Here is a 21,662-nt window from a genome sequence, read left to right on the forward strand (position 1 = left end):
TCGAATCTGATCTCCAGCATCTGCAGTCCTCACTTGCTCCTCCTTCATCCCTGCTTTTACATTACTGCATGGACGGCAAATGTGCAAGAGTGTGACTCACCACCCTACTAACCCCTTAATCACAGAACGACAAGACATGCTGACTCATAAGTGAGTCCCACATTCCATGAATTAATAAAAATAAATTACAAAAGCAAGGATACAATAAAGAGAAAATTGGAGAATGTACAAAATTTGGAAGAGAAGTGGAAAGGAGAGATTTGGAACTCTCTGAAGGATTATAAATAAAAAAACTGATGTTCAATATGAAGGTGGAATTTATATAAACTCACAAGCAATAGAGTGGTGGAAAAGCATGATGAAAAGAATTGCTGATGTTATGATAAATACACTGGTTGTGTTACTTAATAAACATTTTTCATCAATTTTCACAGAAGGTGTTGAAGGTAAGAATGCTAAATTCTGAAGGAAAATGAGGCAAGATTCACGGCTGAAGCCAGATATATAAAATGTAACAAGGTTAAAGCACTAAAAACAGAAAAAAAAAATTAGACAGTTTGCATTGAAATTCTGAAGAAAGGAGAATGGAGAGATACTAACCGTAATCAACAAGAAATATTTAGAAACCAGTTGTAGAAAGAATAGCAAATGTATCAAAAGGCAAGAGAGTTTAGTGATTTATGGATCAATTAATCTTAATGGAATTTGTGATGAAATGAAGACATATTGTGGACCTATATGTAAGGTTTTCAGAGGATTTTGATAAGATTGCTATATATGTAACTACCAAAAGAAAGGTGGATAGGGGACTATTTTTTGAATGAATGAATGTTTGCAAATATATAAATGCTTTCTGAATGAAAGAAGCTCTGTTAGGAAAGACAATTCAAAATAATTCAACTGATAATGTTAAAAGGAATTAACACAAATGGATTTAGAGGTGTCTACAGATTAAAAGTCAATATTCTGCAGAAGTTCAAAATCTGAAATAAAAACAGAAAATATGGGAAATACTGAAGCAGGTCATTTAATATGTGTGGAGAGCAGAGTTAACTGATAAAAGATGACAGATTATAGAGGATGCTAGGTGGAATTTTCTGCTCCTTGAGTGAGCAATATTGAGGAAGTTGGGAAAATATTGTGAAAATGGAAAATTGAGATTCTTGTTGTTGAGAAAAAAATTCTGAATTGCTCCTTTAGGGTTGAAATGGTGAGTTCTGAATCTCGCTAATGAACGGCATCTACTTTATTTCTATGCATTTGAAAAACATTATTAGCTAAATTTACCTCATTTCTATGCAGCCCCCAAATCTCTTCTCCTTTCCCAAGAAACTAGATAGCACCAATTCTCAACATGAAAGTAGAGTGGTAACCTGGCAGCAGCAGCTCACTACTTGCTTCACCTGGTCTTAAGACAACTCTGTCTGGACACCACTGTACCCTGCCTTCATCCATTCAAATCAGTTTCCACAAACTATCAGCCTCACCACATAATCATGGCTGCTTTTGGACTAACTCACACTCCAGTTCAGCACCTCAAGACTTTATCTTGGAGTTCAACAATACTTAGAGGTTTGGTCTGGCCACAGGGACATACATCAATCCTGCGCACCTACATAGGATGCATCGTGTGGCTCTTATACTAGTTTCTTATTGTTCACTCAAATTGCATTTCCTTGGAGTATGCCACCCTACTAGCCTGCATTGCCTTTTACTTGCAGAGGTTATTCAGTGCTAACTGACAGGCTGTTAGCCTCTGTGCTTGCATTCCATTTTTTGCACAGAGGGACAGACAAGCAGATGGTCATGGTTTGAGAATAATTTCGAGCCTCAAAAATGAAATGAACTTCCTTTCCAGTCGTGAAGATCTGGAACAGTGATATTTTTATTAGAAAAGTTACAATAATATATGTATTTTACAAATGGATAGAAATATCTGCTAATATACATGAATCACAATACAAAAATATGTGTAAAATTTGTAGCTGATCCACTTACAATCCTTATTTTCAGGACAGCAATTTACTGTTTTAGTACTGAAACAAAGAAATAAATATTTACGATATGGGTATACAGAGATTACCTTACAGAGCATGTAAATCAGAAACCCATGGCCTTCTGGCCACAACTGGCACTATCTTAATAATTTATATTTCTGCATAAATTTACAGTATACTTATAAAAATGTACAAGAAATCAAGGTTTTATGAATCATTACACATATTCACAGCATGATTTCCTGAGTCTAAACTAAATCCATTCACAATGCAAATAAAATTAGTGTTTAGGCAAAACACTATTTTAATGCTGACATTATAATATTTTGGAGTTAATTAACTTTCAAATACCCAAACTAATGTATGCTACATTTGCCTGGCTTTGCTGCCCTACATCGAAGGCTTATTTAAAAATGCACCTCTTTAAACGTTGTTAATTTTCTTGTTAACAAGCCATGTAAGGCACTCTGGAAATCTTTGAAGGCTTTGTAATACTGGGCATATTACTGTATTTTGAATAAACCACTATTCTTTAACAGCTTAAACAATACAATAAACAAACCTTTTATGGACAACATTTGGTGGGTATCAGTTATTATCAGCGAATTGGGTCAAAATCTAAATGGAGTTTAGTTTAGACGATTCAAATGGTCAAAATTGAACTGAATACTGCAAATAGACGATGCTTTACTAATTATGATTAAAATAATCCCACTGCAGCTTTTCTGTACACAGTACAATTCAACTTTGTACATATAAATAATAAAAAAGCATTCTAATCCAACTATCACTGGATCTATCTCATGCTTCATTGGTTTCTCCTGTACATTTCTTATCAAAAACCTTCTGTTCTTTTGCAGTTATAATTTCTTTGTGCGTGAATCACTATTTTAACAAACTGCCAGTCACATATTTACAACATGCACAAACATGGCCTGACTAATTCTTCTCATCAAGCCAGGATCAAACAATCTGCCCTCAATTGTTTGTTAACATAATTCAAATATCATCCAAGTTATTGGTGTCACAGAAAACCTTAATGAACTATGTGATTCCAATAGTAGTAGTGCTTTCCTGCATTTATGCAGTCTATGGGCTTTTTCTAACCCAAGGCATTTAAACAAGATACTTAGTAATTTCAAAATTTCTTCACCAAATACAGATTTTTTTTGAAAACATTGTTTTCTTGTGAACTCACATCACTATATCCGTTATGAATTGACAAAATTTGACACTATAAACTTGACAGCATTATTTCATATTTAAATAATACTTGAGAAACTTAACCAATGTGACAAGTTTCCAAATTAATGATATGTTATTCATTTATTTTGAATTTGTTGTTCTCGGTTAATTATGTCATTGAATTTCTTTACTGAAAGATCGTAGTTGGGCCTTTTAACAATATAATGCATTTTACCTGCAGCTTTTGTGTGTAAAATCTTATCATTCAACCTTTTTCTAATTGCGATCATTCCCTTTGTAAATAGCAGCAATATGTTATTTCAGTTTCCTTCACTTTAATACAAAGAACAACACAAACTGGAATTTTTCTAATGTCTGACTGGAAGAGTGCACCTATTTGTGTTCACAAATTTCTTAAGGAATGCATCAGATGCTGGAGTAGTAGAGGCACCTCTGAGGCAAAAATGGGAATTTTGAAATATACAGAGGAAAATTACACGGGACATAATGGATCGTTACAACATGAGAAATAATTAACTGTACTTCAGCACTTTCTGGATTCTGGCAGTCATAGAGCTGGTTCACATTGTTTGATGAACTTTGGCTATCTTCAGAAGTAAGGCTGAAAGCAGAGAGACGTGCAGCAGCTGCTGAAAAGATTAAAAATTAAATAAATCATTATAAAATGACATACACAAAATTATAAACAGAACTTAAACACAGCATGTATTTATCATTTTCAGTTACTTTTAGAATATTTTTTGTTACATATTGTTGATAGCACTTTCTATAACTACAGTCAGTAAGTATGAATAAAGTCCACAACAACAACTTGAATTAATATGGCACATCTAACATAATGCAATGTCCCAAGGTGCTTGTTCAGGGAGCATTACTCAACAAAATTTGACAATGAGTGATACAAAGTGTTCTTAGGATTGATGACCTAAAGCTTGGTAAAAGAGGCTGTTTTAGTCAACATGTCAAAGAAGAAAAGAAAGGTGAAGGGACAGAGAGATTTAGAAGAGGAATTCTAGAGTTATAGTCTTGACAACTGACGACATGGTCACCAATGGTACAGCAATTAAAATCATGGATGCACAAGAAACCAGAATAAGTGGAATATAGATACCTTGTAAGATTGTAGGGTTCATGGACATCGTAAAGACAAGTGAGGGGTGAGGCCATGGAAAACATTTTGAAACAGGCATGAGAATTTTAAACAGGCATTGCTTAACCATGAATTAGTATATATCAGTAAGCACTGGAATGGTTGGTGAATGGGAGCTGGTTAGCATAAGGATGTGGTCAATAGAGTTTTGAATAATCTCAGATTTACAAAGGCAGAATGTAGAAGCCAGCCGTTGCACTATATTAATCAGTTTTAGAGGAAAAAAGACATTGATGAAGGTTTCAGCAACAGATGAGACATATGTATGAATGAATGAATAAAGTTATTTATAACTAGTACTTATAACTTCAAATATCTCTCCGTTCATTGTACTGTGAAACATTATGATTAGAGTTAGTTTTTCTCACACAATCCCTGATACAATTATTATCAAAAATTTTACAATTTCAATGTTTTATTTTTAAACTTGATTTTTCAGATCTGCTTTCCCTTGTGATTTTGGAAATGAAACACTTGAGTACTGACACACCTTTCTAATTTTGCAGTTTGTGGCAATATCAAGCTCTTTGACATCAGCTACAGATGTCCAGTTGCCTCTGTCTTGCAAAAAATGATATCCCCAATTCCAGGTATAGCATCTCTCCTGTGTTCCATTTATATTTACTCTTCCTACATTAATAATTTTCAGGGAAAGTTTGAAGCTACAAATTCCATTCTCTAATTTTATTGAGGTCAGAAAGGCTTGGGAAATTCTGTACATGAGGCAGAAGCAGATACAGAAACTACCTGATGGTCACAGAATAGTACCTTTTATAGATTATTGCAACTATTATGGACACTGCAATTCAAGATAAGCTGGGAAAAATAGATCTCTTTGTCACTAAAACATTCATATCTGAGCTAAATATTCTTGACTTACATTATCTGCATGTTGAATCTGTGGTTGGTTGACATGGAAACCATGCTTATACAAGCTGAGCCACACTGTGAGTTGCTTCACCAACAGCTGTAACATGCACCAGAACTCTACTAATTGCTAAGGCCCACATTTAAGATTATTTCATCTTGTAACATGAGGACAACCATATACAAATATGAGGTTTGCTTCACTTACACATATGCATTGTTCAGATCAATGACAGGCTTGTGAAGATCCCATCCCCAGTGGTTTGAATGCAGCCCAGTTTCCTGCTGTAAATCTTGAGACAGAATGGACCATCTTAAATGGCAGAGTGGGTGACCTCGGCTCAATGGCATTCTCTTGTTCCTATTTCCTGTTTCTCTTTGATCACATTTTTCCACAAGCCTATGACTGAAACAGTGTTAAACTGACCATTGCCTTTGAACCAGCTAGAGGTCAACAGTCAGATACATTAGCTACCAGTAGTACTGTTGCTGTCAATTTTATCAGTGACAAGGTAAGAGGAGCACATCTATTTGCATAGAAGGATGTAGTATTACAAAAATTAGGGGCATGTTTCACACAGTCAAAGATTGTAGTACGTGAGTAAATGGTAACATTTTCAACTCTGGATAAGGGATTGGATATAAAACTCCTAGTCCAAAGACTTGAGGAGATAACTCATGCACTATTAGAAATGCTATCTTTCAGATAAGATGTTAAACTGAGGCTCATTTGCTTCTTAGGTATTTGAAGAGGATTCTATTTTACTAATTCAAAGGAGAGTTCTCCTTGGATTTCTGGCCAGTTTTATTTTCTAAGTAGGACAAGCAGAAAATCCAAAAAAAAATTCTCTGAAACCAGTATTTTAGCTAACCAGTCTTTTAGCTAAAATTGATTACATTTGAAAGAGAAACTATTCCTAGAGATACATAATAATTGATATAATGTGAAAATATACAAGGAGAGCTAATTAGGAGAAAGTGAGGACTGCAGATGCTGGAGATCAGAGCTGAAAAATGTGTTGCTGGAAAAGCGCAGCAGGTCAGGCAGCATCCAAGGAGCAGGAGAATTGACGTTTCGGGCATGAAGAAGGGCTTTTGCCCGAAACATCGATTCTCCTGCTCCTTGGATGCTGCCTGACCTGCTGCGCTTTTCAAGCAACACATTTTTCAGCAAGGAGAACTAATTGCCAACAAAGACTGCCCAGGCATGAGGTACTTTCTTTCGTCTCCGAAGCTGTCCTACCCCAAAGTGGCCTTCAGTCACAATCTTGTAACCGTTGATGGTGGAACAAAATTGATCTACATAATTATAATGGAATGACCTCATAGCAAACAGACAGCCTTTTTTTTGTTGCACCCATTCACTGAAATTAACTGAATAATAGTTCAAACTGTTTTGGAAAGTTATTTACAATTCTCACTCTCACTCATAATTTAATGGAAAGTTGAAAAGTAGAAAGGCATGCAAAAATAAATAAAGATACAAAACTATAATGTCCAAAAGGCTGCCAACACATTAAACAATTTGGGAAAGAAATAAGTGAATGCATTTTATGATGAGATTGTTGTAAATAAATGGTGATTTCAAGCATGTGAAATAAGATAAAATATGACCATATCACCACATTAATCTGGCCACTCTTCACAGTTATCCGAAAACATGTTTCATATGTTCTTTTTCAACAAGAAATTATTTTTTATTATTTGCACTTCATGATCCATGGGAGCATTTCGCTTTAAACACGATTTCAATGCAAGATGTTCCAATTGTGCTTTAGGACCAGTTTGGTGAGATGTATGTTTGACTTATTTTAATATCTTTTGTTTATTCTGGTAAATTCCCAAATATAACTTGATCAGTTTAGCTTGCTAACAAGTCTGATTCAACCAAATAATCTTGCATCTTTTAGTTAGTAACTACGATCATTAATAATCTAACAAGAATCAAGAAAATTACATAGCAAAAGATAAAAATAACAGTAAGACATTGCATAGAATTGTATAGTGGTCTGAATGATGTGGGCTATGGAGATAAATGTGGCAGAATCATTTGGGAAGTCCAGCTAGGTCTTTCACACCATTGAAACTAACTTGCTGCACCTTTGTACTAAGTTACAGGTATTGATGTGAGATTGCTGCTCGACAACAGGTTGCCCATTGAATGAGATTATTACTTGGTAACTTTATTTTGTTAACTACCTCATTAAGTGTTCATCTTGCCTCAATAATAAACAGTTTCCAATTGTACCATCCACCATGACCAAACTAAATGCTGCGCATTCCTTTGATACGGAGGTCAGGGTGTGTACCTGATGACTTAAGCTGCCTTAAGGTGCAGTCCTCAGTCAAGGGGGCATGCAGCTTGCTGTATGGCAATGTGCTATGTCTATCTCATCTGCATCACGTCAAAAGCTTACATGGCAAACATCTCAACATCTTGGCAACATTGTCCTTGCCAATGTCCATGGAGATAGCTGTTAGTCAGACAGTTCTGGTACAGTAGGTCAAGGACAGCCTCCCAAATAAGTCCAAAAGTGTGGCCATGGTTAGGAATCTAATCAGGGTGTTTTTAATTAGGACACCTGTACCTCTGCTGTCCAGGCAATGGGTCCACGATAAGTCCTATAGTTCCATAGTAGTCAGGCCAAGGGGATGGCTTACACAGTTGGAGAGACATACAGGCATCAGTCAAGGGTCTGGGCACTCCTGGTTTAGGACTCTCCAGCTTTGTCATTTAAGGAGGTGAAGTTGGTCCACAGAAACAAAGGGGAAAAGGGGTTGGAGGGGTTATAAGGAGCTGCTGTGGTAAGAAGACTCAGAACATATTTGTGGGGTTTCAGGGCTGCAGGTTGGTGAGGAGGGGGAAATGATAATTGTGAAGTGGGCAACTGTATTTGTAAGGGTAATATGGTAAATTATGGATGGGAACAGGATTAATGGGATGGGGGTTCATCCACAGTAAAGAGCAGTCTGGCTTCAATGGGAGGAGTGGAAAGCAGGGTTTGCCCATATCTGGTATGATCACCTTATAGGGCAGGGACTGCTGGGGAAAGATGGGCAATACAGGCTCATATAGACATGGGTTGGGTGAGGACCGGGGCAGGTGGAAAGCCTAGAGGTTTCACACAAAGGGCTATCAGGAAGGGGATTTGGACGCTCAGATGTTCTGAAGAAGTCATCATACTGGGCTTGAAATGTTAACTGTTTTTCTCTCTCCGCAGATACTGCCAGATGAGCTGAGTTTCTCCAGTAATTTCTGCACATCTGTCCTGGCGTTTTCTGCTCTGTTTTCAGATGAAAAAGATGAAGATATTTCAGATGAGTTCATTGAATATATAATGCCTGAGAAAAGGAAATAGAAGATATTTGACTGAAGGCCTCTGATTATAGAATGGATTGTGGCTATGCACTGTGGGTGCCTTAATTACACACAGACATGAGTGAACTGTACAGGCCTCACTCACAGATGAAGCAAACTCCATCTTTGTGGGATATTGATTATACATTTATATCACAAATATAATAGCAAATGACATTAAATTTATTTTTGTAATATATTTATTCGAAAAGACTTCCACTTTCTTATAAATTTCAAGGCATTAAAATAAATAGGGGAGAAATGTATCATGAGGTGCATGAAGTAAATCTAACTTGACCATTTGTGTATTTTATTTAGATTACAAGGAGGGACTCTATGCCTTACAATTTGACATGTCTTTCAAATCTGTCCAGGTTTTGCCCACCGAGTCGAAAATCCAATAAATTATAATCACAGGTTAAAAACATTGAGGTGTTCAAATTGCTCAACTGGGCATCAAACAATTTTGGTATCAGTATAGATTTCTGTTTTTTAATGCATTTTATCTTACTGAAGTATAAGCACATTTAATCAGACTCAACATATAGCCTTACAAGTCACCATTTTTCATTAAGGGCAAGGAGCTAAGGGGAGGTGATGGCGTAGTGGTATTATCAATGGACGATTAATCCAGAGGTTCAGGTAATGTGTTAGGAACCCAGGTTCAAACCGTGCCATGGCAGATAGTGGAATTTGGATTTAATAAACAGCTGGAATTAAGAATCTAATGATAACCCTTAAACCATTGTTTATTGTCAGGAAAAAACCATCTGGTTCACTCATGCCCTTTAGGGAAAGAAACTGTCATCCTTGCCTGGACTGGACTCCATATGATGGAGAAAGTGAGGACTGCAGATTCTGGAGATCAGAGTCGAGAGTGTGGCACTGGAAAAGCACAACAGGTCAGGCAGCATCTGAGGAGTAGGAGAATCGATGTTTCAGGCATAAGCTCTTCATCAGGAATCCTTCATTGCCCTTTGGCGATTCTCCTGCTCCTCGGATGTGGCCTGACCTGCTGTGTTTTTCCAGTGCCACACTCTCGATTCTGGACTACATATGATTCCTAACCCACAGCAATGTGGTTGACTCTTAACTGCCCTCTGGGCAATTAGGATGGGAAATAAATGCTGGCCTAGCCAGCGATGTCCTCATCTCATGAATGAATAAACAAAATTGTAAAATATCAGTATAGATTTCTGTTCTTTTTTGATGTATTTTACCTTACTGTAGTCAGAACCAACATACAGCCTTACATGTCACCATCTTTCATTTTAAAGTATATTAGTGTTGTGATCTTTAGCTGCTGACCTGGCTGTTTCCCTTAATACAGTGCATCCAAAACCTTGTCCCACTTGACCCCTTTCGAGGTTAGAGAGGGAGCACAGTTGTTATAATTCTGTTGAAGCTCCCCAGGGATCATTCCTGCCTAAGAGTTCAGGATCACAAAATTTCAGCTCAACACCCCCACTTTGAGAAGCTCTGCCTTATGACCACAGTCCGACTTGTTAAATCTTGCTACTCAACATTAGTTGAGTTGCAAACCTCCAGACTCAATTTAAAAACATGGAAGCAATGTTCCCAACAACATCACTGGCTCTCCAGGCCACAGGTTAGTGCAGCAATATATTAAAACGTAACAGTTAGTAATCTTCTCTCTGGAAGAACAGTAAAAATAAGATCTCCAAACTTTCAACCCAATAGTTAGCACACAGCAAATATTCACAAGTTGCCTTTCAAACGTTTAATGAATGAGTGAATAAATGACAACGAGTGAATAAATTTTTAAAAAATAATGATTGAAAAGAAATCCAAAATTCTATGTGGTCACTAAATATTTGTTTGAAACCCACCAACCTTGTCAAGATTTATGCCAAAAAGCCTTCAAGGTTACTACAGAAACATTCTTCAATCAACGTCATCTACAACCACCTTCCCACACAAGAAATGAATGATTACTGCGCAGAGTGAACCATCTACAAGATGCACAACAGCAACTTGCCAAGACTTGTGAGGCAGTACTGTCCAAATCCCAAATCTCTACCGCCTATAAGAAGACAGCAGATACATCGAGACATCACTGCTGGCAAGATTTCCTTCTATTCATATGCCATCCTGACCTGGAAGAATATTTGAATTGCCACTGTCACATGGTCAAAATTTTGGGACTCCCTTCAAAACAGCACTGTGGATATACCTACACCAGGTGGACTGCAGCAGTTCAAAAAAGTGATGCAAGGACAATCTAGTATTGCTCACATCCTGTGAATGTACCAAAATAAAATTGTAAGTGCTGCTTACCCAGAGCATTTGTAGAAACTGCTTTTGATTCCCCATCCAACTTGGATTATTCTTTTGGCATCCTTCCCACATTTGCTAATAAGCAGAATAGCTTGAACGTGAAGATCGCTTGAGTACATCAGTTCTGTTGTTCATTAGCATTAATGCCATTAAATATTGTTAAGCCTAAAGTCTTCAATGGCTTCGGTTGGAATCTGGAACCAGAGGAGAGCAGCTCCCCATTCAATGGACTATGTAACAGTGTAATTCTCCATCAGGAATCTGGGAGATCAGTATTTCTTCCTCGCCAATTGCCCTGGGTTTGAATAATCTTCTGCTTTCCTTGGCATCCTCTTCCTCCTTCTTCACTGTGATCATGGTGGCTAGTGTCGAATAGTCACCCACTGGTTCACTGTCTCTCCCTGGAGTTCTGCACTCATCTCTCCTGTATTGAAAGAGACAGTTATGGATGTGAAAAACAGATTGTGTGGAGAAGATGGAATGATGACAATTGCCGAAGGTGACCATGTGGGATGGGTGTAAGATGGCAATAAGTTGTGGGTATGTGAAAGGGTGGCAGTTCAACTGGGAATGTGATGATGTATCTTGACAGAGAGGAGTGGGTAGAGTTTCAAGGTATATTACCCTGAGGAGAGTTGTGCAGAAGACTGTTGGGAAATTCAAAGTGTGAACTTGGCACTTCACTTTTCCTGCCTTAATGAGGTCAATGAAACTTTTGAGGTTCTGAATCCAGCTGTGAGGCACTCTGCTCCTGCCGTTGCTGTTAAGTCCTGTTTGGTTTCTGAGGCTACACACTTTTACCATCTGCAGGCTCTCTCAGTCCACTTCATGGTTTCCAAGTAAATGTTAAAGAACCAAGGGGCAGCTTTCTTAAAAGTGAGTTGCTCTGTGGTTCCTTTAAATTGGATTTGTCCAAAAGAAAGTGCAGGTGTTATGCACCCATGTTCTGTGACTGGTCAGGAAACTGGAAAGAAGGATGTTAAGGTCATGCCTCAGTTAAGCAAACATGCAAAACCCATAACCACTCAGGTTTCTTGAACCACTGTTGGCTTTCCCTCTGCAAGCCCTTGACTTTCTTTCTATTCTTGAAGATGGAAACTAGGTAGTCATTCAATACTACATCAAAATAACACGCCATTCTTCACACAAAGTCAAGTGGGGGAAGGCAATGCCTTAGTTATAATATCGCTATACCGTTAATCCAGAGATTCAGATAATGTTTTAGGGACCCAGGTTCAAATCCTGCCAGGCAAATAGTGGAATTAGAATGCAATTGAAAAAAATTTGGAAGTAAGAGTCTAATGATGACTATGAATCCATTGCTGATTGTTGGGGGAAGCCCATCTGGTTCATTGATGCCCTTTAGGGAAGGAAACTGCCATCCTCACCTGGTCCATAGCAAAGTGGCTCACTCTTAACTGCCCTCTGAGCAATTAGAGATGGACAGTAAATGCTACTGAGCCAGCAATACCCTCATCCAATGAATAAATAAATAACACAATGAGTGCAGTTGCGGAACAAAGTATTGAAGGTATCTAACCTGCACTCATTTAATGTTTTCACATGGATTTTTGAGGAGAAGCCACTGAAGAGTAAACATAATTGGTAAATCATGCTTTTCCTCACATTCTAGTGTATGCTTTCTTTTGCGAAGTGTTATGGGTCTGAGAAAGTAGGAGCAGAGTGGTTTGCAGCATGCAGCACTGTGTTAAACTGTAACCTGGAACTCAAACTCATATTGTTATGAAAGAGCTCCAAGATCATGTGCTTGCTCAGCCTGAACAGTAAATGTTTCATGCCTTTAGTGTGCCAGTAGCAACAACCACTGTTGCAAAATATTCAGTTTAATGATGCTGTTGAGTTCTTGAACCTGGTTTGACACTGCATTGAAGTTATGTGATAGATGATGACAAGTTGAATCTGTGTGACTGCTTCAGATAGTGTGCAGCATCTCATAAGTATTATAACTGCAGAAGTTGCTTTTCAATCATTATTAATAATTTCCAACACACACATGGACACTGATTTATTCTTATTGGTTCGGCTTCATCTCAGAAAGAAATTGTGCTAATGTTCAGAACGAGAATTCCAAGCACATCCCTGCTCCTGATGTTGCATATGAATGTCGAATGGAGCAAGGTTTTCTGCATTAACTCCAGGAGAAATGCAGCTTTGACACAAATATCTATAAACCAATTGCTGATACACAGCCTTAAAGGTCTAATAGGTTACAGATCTGTTGATCCCTCATTTGTCACACTTATTTACTGCTTAAATTGAGAGCTGGCTGTTTTAAATTCTTATATCAGCTGCTCTAGGCACCCAGAAGCACCTAACGTTGATATCAGATATTTTCTCATCAACCTGGTCAGTCCCTAACCTTTGGTGTTATTGCATAGTGATTTAATGGTGATGATTTGAGGTGAAAATTGGCTTGTGATTTGGTGGCGAAAAAAGCCATTTGCTTGTGTGTGATACCATTTCTGCATATAAAAGAAAAATAATCAACTTGGTCAGCGACTTTAATACACAGCACTGGAGTAGGTGGGACCTTGAAACCAGGCCTCTGGCTCAGAGGAAGAGGCATTATCAATGTGTCACAGAAGCCATCTAATCTGAGGGTGGTAGGAATCTGGAATGTACTGCCTGCAAAGGTAGTGGAGGCCAGAAACCTTACAATCTTTACAAAATATTTGGATGAGCACTTTAGATATCATAGTATTCAAGGATACGGGCAAGTGCAGGAAATTGGGATTAGTGCACCTTTAATGGTAGTTATTGTTGTTGCAGACTCAATGGGCTAAGGGGCCCTTTTTGCACCGTACGATGCTATGATTGAATCAGCTGAATCCAATTGAATGCAATTGATGTAAGAACTGAGCTCTTTCCACACAACTATTCATCATGGTCAACAAAATAATCATTCCACATTCGCTTGTCTCAATCTTCCCTGTGAACATCACTATGGCAGGCAAAATATTGTCAACTCCAGGATGTGTTTAGATCTGGAGGTTCTACGTGCTTGATAAGAATTTATTTCTTCTGGAGTTTGTGCAATATTGCATGCTGATCAATTCAGATTGGCAATACAGAGTGGCTGTGGAAGGAAACTGGTCCAAATCTTTGGGGACACTGTCAACTAGGAAGTTGCTTCTGGGAGCTTCCTCCAATTCATGGCAGGGGGTGGATGAGGCAGCACAGGCTGATTCAGATACCCCACCATGATATCAGACTGGCAGACCCACCAGGTGCTGCTGATGTTGGCAAGAGAAATCAAAAAGAAAGATGTTCGAAGCAGGCAGAATATTTGGGATGGAAGGAAAATCCTTTACTAAAAACAGTGATGAATGAGGCAGAAGCCTTTGGTCCCTAAGTTGTTACCATTAAGCCATGCAACCTGCTGCTGGAGTCCATCTTCAATGAGGTGGTGGCCTATATACCTACAGGCTGAGCCACTTTGACTTTGGAAAATTGCTGACTCTATTGCAAAAGAGAGTTGATAAAGCACGGCACTGGAAAACGCACCAGGTCAGGCAGCATCTGAGAAGACACCACAATTGCAAAATGTACCTAAGCAGGGTCAAGGTTACCTTAATTGGCTGCCAGCTTCAGTGGGCTGTTCCCCTCCCCACCCACCAGGACACAACCCTAGAAGTGGCCATGTGTCAGGGAACTTTCTGACACAGCTTGCCCTATTTTCCTAACCTCTTTTCTATCTCCATGAAACCAGGAAAATCCAGCCCTCTGTGTCTGTTCCCTCTAAGTGGTTGATACATTGAGAAATGTCATTTATTGACCCCTCAACCTTCTCTTTTCAAGACAGAGAGACCCAGCCTGCCCAAAGATTACACCTATCAAGAATCAATCAGTCGGAGTTAGACACTAGGATGCTTTTTACATACTCATGACAAAGAAAAACTAACAATTATGGATACCACTCATAAATAGTTAAGAGTATTTGTGATTTTTAATTGACATTTTAACATATTATTTTCTTATTAGAGCTCATCATTTGTACTTTTCACACAATTAAAAAGATGGATTGGTAACTATCAATTATATATTTCCTCCTATCCCTTCTAGGGTCTTGCATGGTGCACTGGACACATGGTGTGTCTACTGTCTCTGGAAGACCTATAAAAGTAGATTGATAAACTGATTTGTGTCCTGCGGATTAGATTTCACATTAATCATTGCTTTGCCACAATGTTAGAATAGGGTTAATGATCAATGCATCAGGCATTGTCACAGCAATTCCAAACTAGTTTCAGCAGATGGCTTTAGGGAGGCTGTCTATCAGGGTCCATCTGTCCACTCAATAAACCCTCTTGTGGGTTACAGCAGGTTTGGGCACCATATGGTTGTGAGAATTTAACACCACCATCATAAATGGATCATTTTACATTTCTCCCACAATGACCCTTGATGACTTTACTGTCACTTAAATTAAATCCATGTAACTGCCTTTTGAAATTAAAGAATGCAAATTTCTTTATATTTAACAACACTGAAAAGAAGTCTTTTCCTTTATGTCATATTACAGCTTTTAAATTTTTAAAAATATATTTGCGCCTTTGGTAATGGCTTGAGTTAACTGTGTCGGTTAGTAAATAGCAGAAGACATAAAAACTGCTGGGAAACTGTCAAATCAAACCAGAACAATGGCACAATAGCCACATATTGCTTTACTTTGTGTAAAAGAGCTAAAATGGTGATTTAATTATCCTTGTTAGATATCACTTTTCCACTCATCATGAAACTCTTAAAGACAAAATGTGAATATTTTGCATTTTGTTCTCACTCAGAATAGCTAAAAATAATCATGACACCATTTTCCACAAACACCCATATTGGGTAGTCAGCCTTTAACTTTCACCTCCCAAACAATTAGTTAAAATTACTTTTGTGATTTTTAAGAGTTAATTTATTAAAATAATGTATCTGGAGTTATTTCCTTCTTCCCATTGCTGTATGCTCTTAATGATTTGTGATGTTAGTATTGGGGTTACTTGAAAAATAAATATTTTAAAGAGCACAAAGAAATATTGGAATAGTTGCTCAGTGTAATGCATCGTTTGCATCTAGCTGCCTCTTCACAGCTTTTATAACATTACATTCAAAGTTTGGGCTCAAGTACAAATATTTTTTGGTTTAATAGTAGGTCTCAATATAATGAGGCTGGTGTCATCTTTGGGTAGAATGGTGAAGGGAAAACAAGGTGAAGTGACATCGATATAGCTCAACAATGCATTCCCACCTCTGGGATACTTGCCCAGACACAGGCTGGGATCTCAGTCAGCTCCTTACTCCACAGAAGGGGGCAGTAAGCTACTATAAGGGATTACTAAGGCATCACTGAGGAATCATCATGCACCCTTTTGCCTGTTGAATATGGAGACCACCAACTTAATGGAGGCAGCTTCCATAGTGACAGGCTATTGGAGTTCATGCTCCACACACAAATGAAGAACCAGAGGGGCTGAACATCTATAACATGTCCATCACTACTCCTCTGGAAGGGTAGCAAAGTTGGGGTGGGCTCTCACTCACCTGGATACCTCAGCAATGCTTGTTTGATCTGGTGGGATTGCCAGCTTGGTTCTTCTGTCATGAAGACTGCTCACCATCTTTATTTGGACAGCCTACATGAAAGCAGCCAATTAGGAAGCTGCCATCACGAAGATTGTACTGGTGGATGTGCAGGCAACATGGGCAAGTTCATAACACCCATATGCTAAATGTCAAACTCTCAAAGTTCATTGGAAAAGTCATACCATTGTGTCTCAAATGCCATATTTAATGCCTGAAATAAATTCATGCTTTATTTATGGTTCCTGAAATGCTCTTTATTTCTATACCTATTAAGCTGTCTGCATCTTTATCTTATCTATCTGTGTCTTTACTAAATATGGATAACATGTATGTTAGGTTATCCTCATAGATGCAATTTACTGAATGACCTAAGCCACAGAAATAACAAGTATTCTGTGCTAATTTTAGGTGAATGCTATTATTGTAATGAATAAAGCAAAACTGTTACAGATACTCTATTACCTAAAACTCTTTCACTTTATTTACCAAGTAGAAAAATATTGCCTAAAATCATAGGAAATGTGGAAACAATACTAGTCCCATTGTTCCACATTTCTTTCTCCTGTTCTATTCTTTAATAGTTGGTCAAGTTTACAAGGTCATCAGGCAATACAAGTTAAGACCATGCTACCAGTAGTCAGTGAATGGTCACTCTGAACACTTATGAAATTTGCCCTGTAAAATATCTACAGTTTAAAAATAATGCTTGGCTGTACTGATGTATGATAGCAAAGTCTTTTAAACTAATCCATTCAGATGTTAACACAATAATTCTGAATATGTTTTCAAGCTATTCCTTCTTGGCTATTGAAATGAAAGGATTAACGTTTTAAAATTTGATTGTCCAAATATTTCTGGACTTGTCTAAGGAATTGCCAAGCATTCGTAACACAATTATTTCCACAGTATAATTTCCAGGCCAAAATATAACTACAAAGCTTTGCTTGACAATTTCAGTGATTGATGAATATCTGGAGCACCAAAATTGAATGTGCTAACCTCTGTCCCTGATTTCCCATTCTGCGTGAGAAGAATTATTTTTATATCTTTCTAATGTGTAACTGTGTAGATTATCACTTCTTTAAATAATGCCAGATTATTTCTCAATAATTGCACAATAATGAAGTCAGAGTTCTTGTATGAGTTTTACCCATATACTGAGGACACAGCTGGTGTCTGCAGTTACAGCAAATGCTAAGGCAAGAATTTAATAAAAGCCATGTAAAAACATTGATCTAGGTTATAAATAATAGCAGCTAGCAAGACTCTTGTGTTGTAATCAAATCTTGAGCCTTTACGCTCATGGTTTATGGCATCACACAAACCATCAATTAGGTTACTGTCTGCTTCACTCCCAAGTGACCAAGTATTTTCTGAACTTGATTAGGAAAAGAAAATCCACAATGCAACAACTTTATTGCAAAGCACATATTAATGAATCATTGGAAATCTCAAAGCTTTAGGTTACAGCATATGCCTAATGCCATGGTCTGCCTACTTTGTCTCTATGCTCAGTAAAATTTACTTCTGGAACTTGGCCTGCCTATTTCAGTATGATTTTTTTTACGTTCAAGTTTGCTTAGCAACCAAGCATGACCTCAATCTGACCTTGTAATATCACTTGCCTGCAACATATAATAGTCTATTAAGGTACCACTGCCTTAGCAACTGTGACAGAGGATTTGATGATGGTTAGTCTAATTGCACACACTTTTTTTTTGGGTGATACTATATTGCTTGAAACATTTGTTCAGCAGACATATCAATCTCACCCATCATTAATTCTGCATTTATGCAATGAGAGAGAAGATTACTCAGGCTGAAGTTCCACCAACATTGATTGGGACAAAGGCTGTAACAGAGTGGGATTATTGGAATCTAGTACTTGAGTTAAATTGCTAATTTTAAAGCAATGTGGACCTTGCAAGTGTGTCACATTGGCACAAAGGTGGGAGACTTACTGCAGCTTAAAACAGCATGACATTTCAATATGTATTTTCATGCAGTCTGCACTTAATGGACAAATATGTTGGTCTAAATAGTGCTCAGGGTTCGGCTCACATTCTGTAACAACTCTACCAGGTGTCTGCCTTGCCAAGTGTCTTCCTTGTTAAGTTGAAATGGATGGAAAAAATATCCATTGATTTTCTAAAAAAGATCTGGGAGCAGAGTGTCTGACCAGACATTTGGGTTGTGGTGTGTTTGTGCAGAGTGAATGGAGAGTGCTCTCAAGGGAGCATATGGGATCCACTATCACAGAATTCTCTGGCAGGGTCAGCATGTAGAGCATAAAAAAAATCTTGACCTGTCCAAATTAAGGCTCATTATGTTTATTTCAAAAACGAATAGATGTCTTGGGCTGTTGTTCAAAAGTACCGTGCAACCTCGATTATCCGAACATCAATTATCCAAACTTCAGATTAATCCGAACAAGATCTCAAGGTCCTGTAAAAATGGCATTAAGCAACTCAGCATTTAGTTATCAGTAACTCAGCATTCAGTTATCAGTTAAACAGCCTTATGGCATGCATTGCCAGATAACCGAGAAATATTCGGATAACCGGCACGCATAAATTACCACTTGTTTACAATCAGATCGATTTTCCGAATGATAATTATCTGAACAAAATACTCCCCGTCCATCTCCTTCAGATAATGGAGGCTCTAATGTAGTTCAGAATAGAATTTCTGATGTTAAGGCATGACTGCCAAGGGAAAAAGAAAGACCAAACTTATATTTATATAATACCATTCATAAGTTCCAGATATCCAAAACCATTTGTAGCAGTGAAGCATTTTTGAAAGCTGTTTGCTTGCTTTGTAGGTTTTGCTTCAGGAAAATAATATAGATTTTACTCAAACTGAAAAATCTGTGGCTTCAAAAATATGATTTGGAAATTTATGGTCCTGTATTGGAGCAATTCCTGTATTAGGAAAATAATGGCCGCTTAATGGCAGTCGGGGGAGCCCCACATCTAAGTTCATCTCTGGCCTTTTCAGCAAGAGGGACAGGCCATGAACCCAACATGATTCTATTTAGAAGTTGATTATTTCAATGTAGAAGTAGGCATTTCAGAACCTCCTTAATTTTCATGGAGATGGGTACGGTTACATGTTCTCTGAAATCATACTTGGAGAAGGAGATGTGCAGCTTGAATTGAAGGTGGAAAGAGTATAAAAATGAGTTAACATTGTGTTGCATTCTGTAGCCTGAGTTGTGTCAGTGTTTCATAAGGCAAGTGCTGATAGTACTCTGACTGGAAAATATAAAGTCACAATTAGTTGCCAGGTTGCTACTTCTAACAACTGTCAAATCAAAGATCAATACTATGTATTAGAATAGATGCTCCACTGGATAAAGTACTGAAGTGCATTTTATAATTCTGAAAACTAAGCCTGCGTGACTACATTGTTTAGCTCATTGTTTAAATTTTTCCCATTCCTTTGATTTATTCAGAGCAGTTCAGCACAGCCATTTAGGGTTGCTTTTTGTAAGCTTTGACATATGCATGAGCTTTTGACTGCCTCCAAAAGCACTAAAAATTCTTCAGTATTGAATATGTTTATTAGCTATACGGGAGGGTGAATTTGATAGGCTTGACAGATTTATCAGTTTCATCAGAGACAAAGTTTGGAGTGCACATCAAGAGATGCATTTTACTTTGACATCTCATAAATGTTATTTTGAAGTGTCTAACTTCTATCTGTAGTGTGGACTGTGGGAAGAGAATGAGGGAAGGGGTGAAAGGGTGGAGGGGAGTGAGGAGGTAAGTGAGGCAAGAGTAGAGGGCGAGTGCGTCTTTACATGTCTCTACGTACACCATTATAGACTGAATTTTTTTTCTAGAAACAGATGTGTGTTTCAACATGGCTGCTCCTGACTCACAGCCCTCCCAACTTCCAAAACATGAAGAGCTCAGCTGCAGGCAATGCCAGGATGGAAACAAAATTGCAGCATTAAAATTCATCTCAATTCCTGAGTCCCGTCTCCAAAGGGAAAATTTTGGCCACAATATCTACATTATTTATCTTCTACCATTAAACTTTATTAAGAAGCAAGGAACTTTGCTTCTTCATGCAACCAATGCTTTTCCCTCATATTTATTGTGAAGTTCCTTTACTTAGCCTTCATTTTGGTCAGATTGTTATCCAGTATTTTACATGCTAAAAAGATTTGATTTTCTCCAATTCACGTTTAAAGTCGGCTTACAGATTTTGTTTAAGCTATCCTGAATGTCTTGACATGTTTTCTGCAAAATTGGTGCTTTGAACAACTGCTATTTGCCAACCACGAAATCTGGCTGATTCCAGCTTTGATGTCTGTATTAAAGTGCTTTATAATGATTGCTGTTTTGCAGATAGCATGGGGAAGATCAATGGCAAAGAGATATTCATCAAAAATGTGGTAAAATTTAGTTTTACACAGTGTAGAAAGCAATGCTGACACACTAGCGTTGAAAAACCTCAATGTAAGGAGTCAAGGAGAATAGGTAAATAACTTAAGGGGCTGATTCATTTTCCCAACCTGGGAAGAGGTGATTGAAAGGAGATAGCAACAGTCAACCATGGGCTGGATGTAGTCTAAGGAACTTCAATGCAACCAGGATCTCATCAAGCCATCAATCTATCCTGATAACTAATGAACAATTCTTCCTCTTGCAAGGTATTGTGTTAAGGATGACAGATTGGACATTATACTGTACATCAAAATGCAAAGCAAACTTCAAGAGGGAGCCTGATGCCAACTCAAAAATTAACACATGCAATAATTATGGAAGTGAATACTGACATTTACCTTTAACAAGGTTGAATATTTCTTATGATAAAGCAGGATGTTTTGATCTGATAGCACTCTAGGATAGAAACCAGGGCATTGTGGAGGTGAAGCTTGGCAACATTAGAAGGAAGAATATATTGTATAATGTAACAGTTGTGAAAGGGCTAATGCTGTAGACTGCTTTAAATTCCACCCAATTAGATGATGTCATAATGACTTGATTGGAGAAGGGCAGTTCTGGACAAAGACCTCCCGTCTACATCTTCTCAGAGGTCAGAGATTTCCCAGCTTGAGTGGCACAGACAATGGGAAACTTGGGAAAATATGGCTAGAGTGAAAAGTTAATGTTCTTGATGTCAAATAAAGCTTGAATTGCCCCTTAATGATCTAATAAATCAGAATGGATAAATGGGCAGC

General features: G+C 37.9%; 1 protein-coding gene across 12 annotated transcripts in view; it reads right to left on the reverse strand.

The window, feature by feature from the left end:
* Nucleotides 1-21,662, reverse strand: part of jakmip3 (Janus kinase and microtubule interacting protein 3) — a 379,633-nt gene continuing 357,971 nt past the window's right edge. For 8 of the 12 annotated variants that reach the window (XM_043712579.1, XM_043712578.1, XM_043712577.1 and 5 more), the window contains 3 exons: nucleotides 10,877-11,300; nucleotides 5,429-5,620; nucleotides 1-3,832 (listed from right to left, as the gene is read on the reverse strand). The gene's annotated coding sequence lies outside the window, so the exon portion shown is untranslated. Of the gene's footprint in view, nucleotides 3,833-5,428; nucleotides 5,621-6,372; nucleotides 8,505-10,876; nucleotides 11,301-21,662 lie in introns of those variants that run through there. The other 4 variants (XM_043712569.1, XM_043712570.1, XM_043712572.1 and 1 more) reach the window with 4 other exon arrangements.

Source organism: Chiloscyllium plagiosum, chromosome 22, assembly GCF_004010195.1.
Source record: "Chiloscyllium plagiosum isolate BGI_BamShark_2017 chromosome 22, ASM401019v2, whole genome shotgun sequence".
NCBI lineage: Eukaryota > Metazoa > Chordata > Chondrichthyes > Orectolobiformes > Hemiscylliidae > Chiloscyllium > Chiloscyllium plagiosum.